A 12533-nucleotide genomic window follows, 5' to 3' on the forward strand; every position below is an offset into this window, starting at 1 on the left:
ACATACTTTTAACAAACTTCTTTCAAAACACTGTTGGCAAGAATGTAAGACATTACTCACTGTGTAGAAACACATAATTCAACAGATAATATGAGAACTTTAAAAAATGTCTTCCAGTCCCCCAATGCAATGGTTTATACTTCCTGCATTAAATAATTGTCCTTTTGTAACTTCAGTTTCTTTGAAACTTCATTATTGTATGCAAGTAGCCACAAACCAATAACAAGCAAAGGAGTATAGCATGAAGTAATGCATGATAAATTATATCCGATTTTAAAATGAAAGTTCTCTTCTAATTTGTTACTATGATAGTGATTATGGTGCTCATGGAATAAAGACTTTCTCCTCAGTGCTCAGTTTTTCCCTGTGGAAAGCCATGCATTTCTCCTCTCAAGAGGTCAATTATAATTTAAAATTCTATGTCCTACTAAAGATGGAGTGAATTTTTGGCTTGAATTTCTTGCCTTGGTTGGCTACCATGATTAACTAAACAGGCGTTATCCAAATGTCCATTTTCTTTCCTAACCTCAAAGGGTTAAATTATCAGCAACCAGGAAGGCTTCCGAAAAATTTGTGCAAGAAAAACAATCCATGGACTCTCCCATCAGTGAGTCTCAATTCTGCGTGGCATAGATGCTGGGTTGAGGGTTACTGTGAAGGCCTGTTACCTGAGTGAGTATATCTCAAGGGATGGGGGATGAGGCATTTCAAACTGTTCTAGTCTCTAGAAAACTCAGAGAAAACAGTACGTCTTGTAACTTTAAAGTACTTAAAGTTAAGCATATTTTGAACTGGCCTCACCCTGGCCTTTTGTTCTCCAGCTCCATTAATTCTTTATCCCATTTATTTGCTCCATTATTTCATGTATTTTCTAACTTTTTGGTATGGATTGCTCTAAGCATGTCTATCTTGTTGTAGAGTAAGCTGAAGAATGAGTAAGTGATAAACATTACTAGGAAATAACTTGGAAAATGATATTAATACTACTTACAACAAACAAACATGCAACAACTTAACAGAAAGCCCTCCAATGCATTCCCATTGAATAAAACCCAAACTCTCTACCATGGCTTAAAAGGTTCTGCATGATTTTCACCGACCTCTGCTGCTAAAGGTTTTATTCATACAACTAGAAAAAACGAACAAAACCATGGATAATCAAATTCCTTTTCCAAAAAAGGGAACACAAATTATAAAAGTCATGACATCTTTCCTGCCTTTTGTTTTGTTTTGTTCAAATACCACATAGCAGCTTCTGTGTCCTTGCAGCGAACCTATATACTCTAGGCTTGAGAAAACTGAGTAAACACATTTGCACATATAATGCGATCTAGGTTTCTCATTGTTGAAGGGGAAGCCTAGAAGGTACATCGTGGTGTTGAAATGGAATTGGAGGTTAAAAATTAAATGTGTGTGTGTGTGTGCATGTGTCATGTGGGGAAATCCCACATGACAAGGAAATGCAGGCAGTTTCTAAGAGCTGTGGACAGCCTCCAGCTGACAGCCTACAAGGAGCTACATCCAGCAACAAAATGAATTCCTCAATCTTATAACTGCAAGGAACTGAATTCCACCAACAACTGGAGTGAGTGCAGAAGCAGATATTTCCCCAGTCAAGCCTAGATAAGACCACGATGCCAGCCAATAAACTGGTTGCAGCCTTCTGAGATGCTAAGCAGAAGACAGCTTCATAATTGGCATCTTAATAACACTGGGTCCTAGAATCTAGTAACATAGTATATTTATTCATTTATTCCAATCTTTTAAATTTCTCCCAGCAATGTCTTGTAGTTTTTAGTGCACGTCTTACATGTATTTTGTTAAACTTATCTCCGTATATACTTCACCGTCACTGAGAGATACTAGAAGCAATGACATTCATGTGGCAATGAGTACACTTCGTCCCAGATTTGGTTTCTAAATACCATTATTCACTTTAAAAGAAACCAGGAGTCTTTGGAGAAAAGATTCCAGGTTTGTGTCAGGAAAAGTACAAAATGTGCCTGGAAAATCTTGTTTGGACAGAAAATAAGAAAATAAAAATGATGCCAACATATCAGAACAGAGAACATATCTGAAAGGGGCTTCCAATGTACATATCTAAAGCAATTGGAATATCAAAATATATATTGATTGCAACAAATTTTAAACCATTGACTAACATCAGAAACTGTGATTCCATACTGATATAAATAAATAACTAGATAACCAAATAAACAGAAGAGAAAGGGATGTTTCTTACAGTAGAACACCAACAAATAAATATAAAAAGAATCACGTAATTAGAAAAATATTAATGGTTACTAAAACTAATTATTGAGACTGATGATGGATGGGATATTTTCATAGCTTACAGCATCTCCTCACATAAGAATCAATATTGTCAAAGTGACTACAAAATGACTACAAAATGACCACCCAAAATGACTACAAAATGACTACCCAAAGCAATCTACAGATTCAATGCAATCCCTATCAAATTACCAATAGCATTTTTCACAGAATCAGAACAAAAAATTTTACACTTTATATCGAAACACAAAAGGCCCCAAATAGCCAAAGCAATCTTGAGAAAGAAAAATGGAACTGGAGGAATCAGACACCCTGACTTCAGACTATACAACAAAGCTACAGTAATTAAAACAGTATGATACAGGCATAAAAACAGAAATATAGATCAATGGAACAGGATAGAAAGTCCAGTGATAAACCCACACACCTATGGTCACCTAATCTATGACAAAGGAGGCAAGAATATACAATTGAGAAAAGACAGTCACTTCAAAAAGTGGTGCTAGGACTATTTACAATAGCCAGGACATGGAAGCAACCTAAATGTCCATCAACAGATGAATGGATAAAGAAGATGTGGTACATACATATAATGGAATATTACTCAGCTGTAAAAAGCAATGAAACTGCGACATTTTTAGAGACATGGATGAACTTAGAGACTGTCATACAGAGTGAAGTGAGTTAGAAAGAGGAAAACAAATATAGTATATTAACACATATATGTGGACTACAGAAAAATGGTACAAATCAACCAGTTTGCAAGGCAGAAACAGAGACACAGATGTAGAGAACAAACATATGGACACCAAGTGGAGAAAGTGGGGAGGGTTGGGGGGGGGATGAATTGGGAGATTGGGATAACAAATTGTACACTCCATATGCAGTTTATTGTAAAAAATAAAAAAATAAAAAATTTAAAAAAAAAGTGGTGCTAGGAAAACTGGACAACTACATGTAAAAGAATGAAAGTAGGACACTGTAATACCATACACAAAAATAAACTCAAAATGGATTAAAGATCTAAATGTAAGGCCAGATACTATAAAACTCTTAGAGAAAAACATAGGCAGAACACTCTTTGACATAAATTGCAGGAAGATCTTTTTTCATCCACCTCCTAGAGCAATGAAAATAAAAACAAAAATAAACAAATGGGACCTCATGAAACTTAAAAGCTTTTGCACAGCAAAGGAAACCACAAACAAAACAAAAAGACAGCCCACAGATTGGGAGAAAATATTTGCAAACAAAGTGACTGACAAGAGATTGATCTCTAAAATATATAAACAGCTCATCAGCTCAATAGCAAACAAACAACCCAATCAAAAAATGGGAAAAAGATCTAAATAGACATTTCTCCAAAGAAGACATACAGATGGCCAACAGGCACACGTAAAGATGCTCAACATCACTAATTATTAGAGAAATGCAAATCAAAATGACAATGAGGTATCACCTCACACACTAGTCAGAATGACCATCATCAAAAACTCTACAAACCATTGCTGGAGAGGGTGTAGAGAAAAGGGAACCCTCTTACACTCTTACACTGTAGGTGAGAATGTAAATTGGTCCAACCAGTATGGAGGTTCCTTAAAAAACTAAAAACAGAGCTACCATATGATCCAGCAATCCCACTCCTGGGCATATATCTGGAGAAAACTATAATTCAAAAAAATACATGCACCCCAATGTTCACTGCAGCACTATTTAGCCAGGATGTGGAAGCAACCTAAATGTCCTTTGACAGAGGAATGGATAAGAAGATGTGGGGTGTGTGTGTGTGTGTGTGTGTGTGTGTGTGTGTATACACACATACATACAGTGGAATATTACTCAACCATAAAAAAGAATAAAATAATGCCATCTGCAGCAACATGGATGGACCTAGAGACTATCATACTGAGTGAAGTAAGTCAGACAGAAAAAGACAAATATCATATGATATCACATATGTGGAATCTAAAAAAGGTACAAATGAACTTATCTACAAGTCACAGATGTATAAAGCAAACTTATAGTTACCAGGGGGTAAGGGGGGGAGGGATAAATTGGGTGGTTGGGGTTGATATATACACACTACTATATATAAAATAGATAACTAATAAGAACCTACTATATAGCACAGGGAACTCTAATACTCTGTAATGACCTATATGAGAACAGAATCTAAAAAGGAGTGGATATATGTATACATATAACTGATTCACTTTGCTGTACAGCAGAAATTAACACAACATTGTAAATCAATTATACTCCAAATAAAAATTGTAAATCAATTATACTCCAAATAAAAATTAAAATAAAAGTATCTCTTCACAGGTTGCTTATTATTTATCATGGGAAAATAGTATCTTTACAACAAAGAGACCTGTTGGATACCTCTCTAACCAAGTGATTTGATTTAGTATCACTTATACTGGGACAGACTAACAGTATACACCTTTTAATAGAATATACTGAGAAGGACACAACATTACTTCTATGTCATTACTGCCAAAAGCATGAATCTAATCACGAGGATGAGATGGAGGGATTTATATAAAACACACCTAGACTGAGAGACATTCTACAAAATAACTGGCCTCTATGCTTCAAAGATTTCAAGGTCAAGAAAGACAAAGACCGAGGAGCTCCTTATTATTTATTGCTATGCAATGATATTAGCACAATATTAGTGGCTTAAAGCAACACACATTTGTTACCTCCGTTTCTGTGAATTGGAAGTTTGGGTTGGTTGAGCTGGGTCCTCTGCTCAGAGGTGTCTCACAAGGCATTAAGGTGTTAGCCAGAGCTTCAGTCTCATCTGAGGCTCAACTGGAGAAGGATCCTCTTCTAAGATTACTCAGGCTGTTGGCAGAATTCAATTTCTTGTGATTGTAGAACTGAGAAATTCTTTTTCTTGCTGGGTGCTTCCTGAAGGCCTTTTTAGATTATTGGCTGGAGGCCCCTCTCTGCTTCTCAAAACCACTGTCAGTGCCTTGCCACATGGAGTTTCCCAACATGTCCAGTTGCTTCCTCAAAGCCAGCAGGGAGAGAGCCGCCAGCAAGGGAGAGAGCCTCCAGTAAGATGAGCAGTATAAACTTATAATAATATAATCAAACAGTCACATATACACAATCACATACATACATGCATACGTACCTTTGCCATATTATATTTGTGGAAGTGTGGACAGAAAAAAGTTGCCTGCCATTTCAGTAAACAATGAATGTTGCCTGCCATCAAGCCATGAGCCACTGCAGCTGCCCCAACAGTGTGCTCAGAGGGGAATACAGTATGGAGAAAAGCAGAATACTGGCCCTAGATATTGATAGTTAAGATGCATAACAAAGGAATAATTTCTATAAGCCCAGACTCTTGCATCTTCCCATATATAGCAAAGCACTAAAAATCATTAAGTTGAAATGTCTGGGGTTTTTGTTTGTTTTTTTTTTTTGGGGGGGGGGGTGATTAGCAGTAGTCTTTTGATGTTTGACTGCATGGTTTTGTTTTGTTTTGTTTTCCCAGCAGAAAATCCTCTATGTCCTGGCTCCTCCCTTACCTCTATGGAATAGTTCCTCAGAGCTGTTTGAGAGGATGTATCCTATAGTCCTCCATAAGGCCACTGATTAAAATATAATTCTCAACTTTTAGGTTGAACATTTTTTTTCAGTTGAAAGAAGCAAGTCAAGGTTTTGCCCTCACATAAGGGGAAGGGATCATACCTGAGTGTAAACAGCAGGATGAGGGGATCATGGAGACCACCTCAGGAATCCATCTAGAATAATATTGTATAATAAAGCACAGTGATTGGGACATAGCATGGGTTCAGTAGATATTTGTTGGGTCATTTTAAAAAGAAATGTGGGCTTTTTCTTTTTTTTAATTTATTTTTGGTTGGTTGGGTCTTCGTTGCTGTGCATGGACTTTCTCTAGTTGTGGCAAGCGGGGGGTGCCTTTCGTTGCAGTGTGCAGGCTTCTCAGTGGGGTGGCTTCTCTTGTTGCAGAGCACAGCTCTAGGCATGCGGGCTCAATAGTTGTGGCTTGTGGGCTCTAGAGTGCAGGCTCAGTAGTTGTGGCACATGGGCTTAGTTGCTCCACAGCATGTGGGATCTTCCCGGACCAGGGATCAAACCCATGTCCCCTGCATTGGCAGGTGGATTCTTACCCACTGCGCCACCAGGGAAGTCCTGGGCTTTTCCTTAGAGTACCTTGGAAATACTTTTGCTCATTGTATGTGTGTAAATATGTCAGCAACTGATCTCTGGGGAAGGGTTATTTCTTTTAGTAGTCTTTGGAAGTCATATCACACTTAACATCACCGTTTATTCTTAGCAGCACTAAGCTCATGTGACATAGCAGTTTTCTGAGGACAGTGTTGGAGTACATGTTTCAAGTTGTCACACAGTAGAGATCAGCCTAATATCTTAAATGTGTGAATTTAAATCAGATCATAATTCTAAGTTTCAAAGACAGAGCCAAACTATGAATAATAAAACTATCTTATAGTGCAGTGCAATGATTCCAATCAGTACACAGCATTTTCCCCTCAAATCAAACCTAGGGTTTTCTACCTAAGTCCCTTGAAGCAGCCAAGAATTCAGTTTGATATACAAAGGCTGATCCATGTGAAAGGATTCTATACAGAGGATGGCAAGCAGCTGTTCTCTGTATCAAGGAAGGTCACACGTAGAGGAAATGGACTTACATTAAAACAGGAGAGATTCCGGACAGATACTAGACACACTTTCCTGACAGAAGGGTGCAACACAGATGGACTCGTGATGAAAACCAACTGTGGAATTTTTCCCTAGAGACTTTTACAAATGAGGTGGACAACCATCTTCTGATAATGCTTTGAAGTCCTGTCTCAGGGCAGATCAACCTCAGGAACTCTCGAGGCTCCTCACTGCCCTTTCACCTGCATATGGAGAATATGTTAAACAGAGGAATGATGTCATTTTAATTGATAAATAATATTAACCATTCACAGAAGCGTAAAATAACCTAAAACACCTATATCCAGAACAAATCTGTACTCTTTTCATCCACTTTCATATTACAGAAAAGATTTCATTCTCTAGAGAAGATATCCTGCGCTAGTCAGAGTGACTAAAAATAAAATAATTAGTTTAGAAAGAAATAGCAAGGAGTGAAACACTTTTAAGTTAACTGCATCCAGGTGTGACACACTTAACTGAAAACCAGTTTAAAAGTAGGTCATTTAAAATAGACTCTTTAAAGGTTAAAGGAACAAAATGTGTATTAAAAAAAAGAGATAGGTTTGTTGATCTTGAGTCTAGCCTACAGAATCATTTGTTCTTCCTTTATAAGTTACAGATGAAAATTTTTTACTTGATGCTCAGTCTCATTTAGAAAACCTCGGATGGCTGCATAGACACCGTTGTGAAGCCTGCCTCTTTCCAAATGTGTAAGGAAAGGTGTGGTTTAATTATTATGCCAGAGAAAAAGAAAGAACCTCATGACTGGAGATAACTTTCATCTTTTAGGAGTAGCTTTTGGATAAACCTCTTTGACTCAATTCTTTGAAAACAAAAATCAACATTTTACAATTTAACAAAATCAATTAAAACTCAAACAAGACCCCCAAATTAGGGATAATAAGTGTGCAAAATTTTTCACTCAACTTTGATAGATGCCTTGAAAATACTCCATTTTTTAAGTAAACAAAGGCTGTATGAAGATCTAGATGAAGCCAGAAGTTCATTCTTTATATTAATAGATATAGTCACAGTGACTGAATTTTCCCATTCCTTTCTTACAGGGAAATGAATAATATATTGACAGGAGATGATGTGCAGCCGTTCCAATCTGGAAGTTCTAGGATAAAATTTCCAGCTATGCTTACATAAAATGTTCTCTTTAAATAATAGCACTTCCAAGAAGAGTCATCAATAAATCAGTTGAAAGAAGGAAATACTCCACAGAACAGGCCCCAATTCCTTCAGTTCATTTGTTTTCATTCTTCCCTGTCCATGAAATCACTGAGGTGGTGCATATATTAGAAGTATTGTGCAAGCTATTCTAGCATGAGAGTAAAACCTGCAAAATTTCTTTCATATTCGGTCTGTGAAACTGAAAAACATTTCAATAATGTCTTAAAACTCTAGAATTGATCAATGCAAGTGATTTTCTCTCTGCAATAGTTACCTTGGAAGGCCATATGATTTTATGAATGGTATTGCCATTGCTCAAAACATTTTGGGAAATTCTTCTTTGAATGCTTTCAGAGTCTGCAGCAGACTTTTTGCATCTCTTCAGTAGTAACAATATTCTGGTTTGTTTATTTTATGCTGAGAGTGAATTTGGTTTTTTGTATATCTTAAACAGTCAAAAGTTACTTCACCTATGGTCTGGTGGGAAATACATTTTTTTTTTTGGTAAAATAAGAAATGGTTATAAAATAATGGCTCTGGTTTTTATAGTCTAGATTGGAAGTTTGTATCATCCTGTTTTCCAGCTGGGTGACTGCCCAGTGCCTCAGCTTCCTTCTCTGTAACAGGAATAACAATGGCTCACATAGACTTGTTCTGACTATTATGTGATATAATAAATATACCTTAGTAGGCAGAGTGCCCAGCACTCAGTTAGAGCTCAGTAGTTCTTACCTGGAGAATAACTACATGAAGGGACTTCTAGCCCTCTCCCTTCTATTAAACTCCTTACTCCATCTATTCAAATCCAGCATATGGTTCAAAACTGACTCCAAATCCATTCTCTGAAGCCACCTTTTTGGTGTAAATAATTTATTTTGTAATTTTCTCTTTTTCCAGCCAATCATGGAGTCCTAAAGACTGATCTTATATCACAGCTCTTAAATCCATCCCCTTTCTCCAACCCACTTCCTGTCTTCAATCCTGAAGCCATGCGTTCTCTATGTCGCAGGCAGAGTGATCTTTGCAAAGTGTAAGCCTGCTGGAGTCACTTCCGTCTTAAAACATGTTGGTGTTTCCCCGTTATCCCCTCTAACCAGAGGACAATCTTCTCAGTGGGACATATAAAGCCATGTGTGGCCTGAACCGGGTTCACACTGGCAGAAGCATCAGTGCCACAGTTCTTTAAATGTAGCATATTCTCAGTTTCCCAGGACTTTGCACAAGGCTGAAATTTGCTCTCTTTGGCTTCTTGCTAACTCCTACTGTTTCCTCTGAATTTCATTTAGAGATTAAGCTCTCCAGCAAACTCATACTCCCAGACCTTAACAGGCCCCACTTCTCACCCAAGGCTCATTTAGTATACCTCTTAAGTAATCTCATAACACATGCCCAACCTTTGCACTGTACTGTAATCCTCTACTTGAAATTTATTTCCACATCAGGATAGGAGCTCCTGGAGGGCAGGCCCTGTGTCTTATTCATGCTAATCTTAGTCACACCCTTCTAAGACCTTGTGTTCATATCTGTATCCCTAGGAACATAACTGAATGAATGAATGAGTAAGGTTTCTTATGTCTTATTTACTATTCTTGTGACTCATTAACAGTTTTTATTGTTATTAAGATTAAAAAAAATCTCCCAAATTGGGGAGATTGCGCACTCTGACTTAAAAAAAAAAAAAACCCAAATAGTTGCATAGCTCCACATCTCAATTAATGTGGATCTTTGCTCACGTATCATCTCAGAAGGATCTTCTGAGTAAGTAAATGGGACACACAATCAGACCACTGCCAAACACAGCTGTATTTTTCTTGATACACTTATCTACTCTGGACATTATAGTCTATATTATTTATTTGTTTATTCCAGATGTCTGTAAGCTCCATAAAGTTGAGTTTGTTTTATTCACCACTGGGTCGCCAGCTCCCACAATACTCTCTGGTACATGCTAGGTGCTAAATGTTAAGCATTGAATACCAGATTATAAGGTCCTTGAGAACAGTAAATTGTGTATATCCACATCATAACCTAAAATGTTATAGCATATAATTGATAAATATATGTACATGTATTTGTTTTAGTCACCTAAAAAAAAGTAACAGGGTGCCTCTTGAGGCAGACAATACCTGTAGATAGCCTTTGGGGGGGGCGGGGGAATTAAAAATTCAGTGAGCACTTCCAACCTGTAAGAAAGGAGACAGTTTCTTTGAATCAGATCCTCTGCTACAAATCACGTGACATTTTCCCTTTAGTTATGTACATGGGGTATAGGAAGGGTTCCCTTGTTTGAAGGGGGAATGACAGTTGAAACAAAAGGCTGCCATTCCCTGGGACCCCTTCATCACAAACAAGGTCCCTAGGATGGAGTTAGATTAATTTTCATAAGGAATTTGGAACTTCTGGAAGAGAGGAACGAAACCACGTCTTTTTATGAGCTGTAATTCAGCACTGGGAGGCAGCGGGGGTGGCAGGGGCTGGGGTGTACTATGTGCCAAGCTGACTCAGGATGTCCCTGATCTAGACACAGAGGCAGAGAAGAGCAACGGCTCCTCCTGAGGAAACATCATCTGCAAAAAAGGGCAGAGGTGGATGTACCCCAACGTTACAGAAGCTTCCGGATCATTCCTTTATAGGGCCCCTTCTGAATCTCTGAGTGGGTTTCTAGCAACATGGCCACATCGTTGCAATTATTTAACTGCTGACTGTTTAAGACAACGGACTCTTTACACCCAAAATTTCCTCCTCAGACGTCAGCAATATCACTGGAGTGGCTGAAGGCATTTTGGGGATTCAGCGAAGAGGACGTTCAGTTAGGAATACATTTAGTTTGGTTTAAGGGAGATATCTTTATCTGGTTCAAAGTCAATTCTTTTCATTGTTAAGTTTTTGCTCGCTGCCCTGGTGTGGGAGAGACTTATATGAATATTCCTACCACACATTCTTCCGAATCACCTAATTCCAGGATGAAAAGGGTCAGACATCGTGTTGCGAAATGAATATGCCTTACATTACTTGTTACTGGAAGTGTGTGGATAGTTCAGGAGGAAAAAGCTCTTTCTGACTTGGGGAATCTGGAAAACTGTGATAAGACTTAGTTTAAAAGGAAACTATAATATATTTAAAAATTACTGGACAGCAAAAAATTCTGGAAGGTATAGAAGGAGAATGCTCCTTTACTAGGCTTTGCTGAAAAAGGAAGTAACTATTTGATTCTGAAGATAAACCAAACAGAAAATGATGTACAGTATGAGTTTAAGGCCTTCACCTGATACTCTACCGTTCCCTGCCTTCCATCCAAAAAAAATTTTTTTAAATAGAACCTCACGATGGAAGGGGACACAGTATCTAATGTTGCTAGACTCCTGAGGCACAAATGTACTGCATCCCAAGCCTCAGCATGCTAGCACACACAGACTAACATGTTGCTACCCACCCTGTGTAAGAATGATTTGCAAGAATATTCCAATGGTGGGATTCCAGTTGGAGGTAAGTCTATTTTTTCCCTGTAGATGGGAAACTGCAGTACCATAATTGACGGTATGTAGGGAATGAAATTCTAGCCCATACCAAAGAACACTTCTATTTGAACACAGATTAAGACTGGAAGAATGAAAGGTACAATAATAGGAAATACAAATGCAATGAAGGGCTTATAGGATTCTCTCCTCTTGGTCATTCCCATGTTCTCAAGAACAAACTCCTATATAACTCTAGCACAGTGCTTGAAAGCCTTTTTGAGGGTTTGGAGAGTCATTGGATATGCTGGATATCTTCTGTTTGTTCCTTCAGGTCCTACTCTGTTCCCAGAAGGCTGACCTATAAAGACTACATAAACAAGCTCCTCTGGAGCTAAGAATATACACTGGAGAACAGACAGTCTCTTCAATAAGTGGTGTTGGGAAAACTGGACAGTTACATGTAAAAGAATGAAATTAGAACATTCTCTAACACCATATACAAAAAATAAACTCAAAATGGACCAAAGACCTAAATGTCAGACCGGATACTATAAAACTCCTAGAGAAAAACACAGGCAGGACACTCTGACATAAATTGCAGCAATATCTTTTTGGATCTGTCTCCTAGAGTAATGGAGATAACAATAATAAACAAATAGGACCTAATTAAACTTAAAAGCTTTTGCACAGCAAAGAAAACCATAAACAAAACAAAAAGACAACCCACAGAATGAGAGAAAATATTTGCAAATAATGAGACCAACAAGAAACTAATTTCCAAAATACACAAACAGCTCATACAGCTCAATATCAAAAAAACAAACAACCCAATCAAAAAATGGGCAGAAGGCCTAAATAGAAATTTCTCCAAAGAAGACATACAGATGGCCAACAGGCACA

This window comes from Hippopotamus amphibius, chromosome 2 (assembly GCF_030028045.1).
Source record: "Hippopotamus amphibius kiboko isolate mHipAmp2 chromosome 2, mHipAmp2.hap2, whole genome shotgun sequence".
In the NCBI taxonomy this organism is placed as follows: domain Eukaryota; kingdom Metazoa; phylum Chordata; class Mammalia; order Artiodactyla; family Hippopotamidae; genus Hippopotamus; species Hippopotamus amphibius.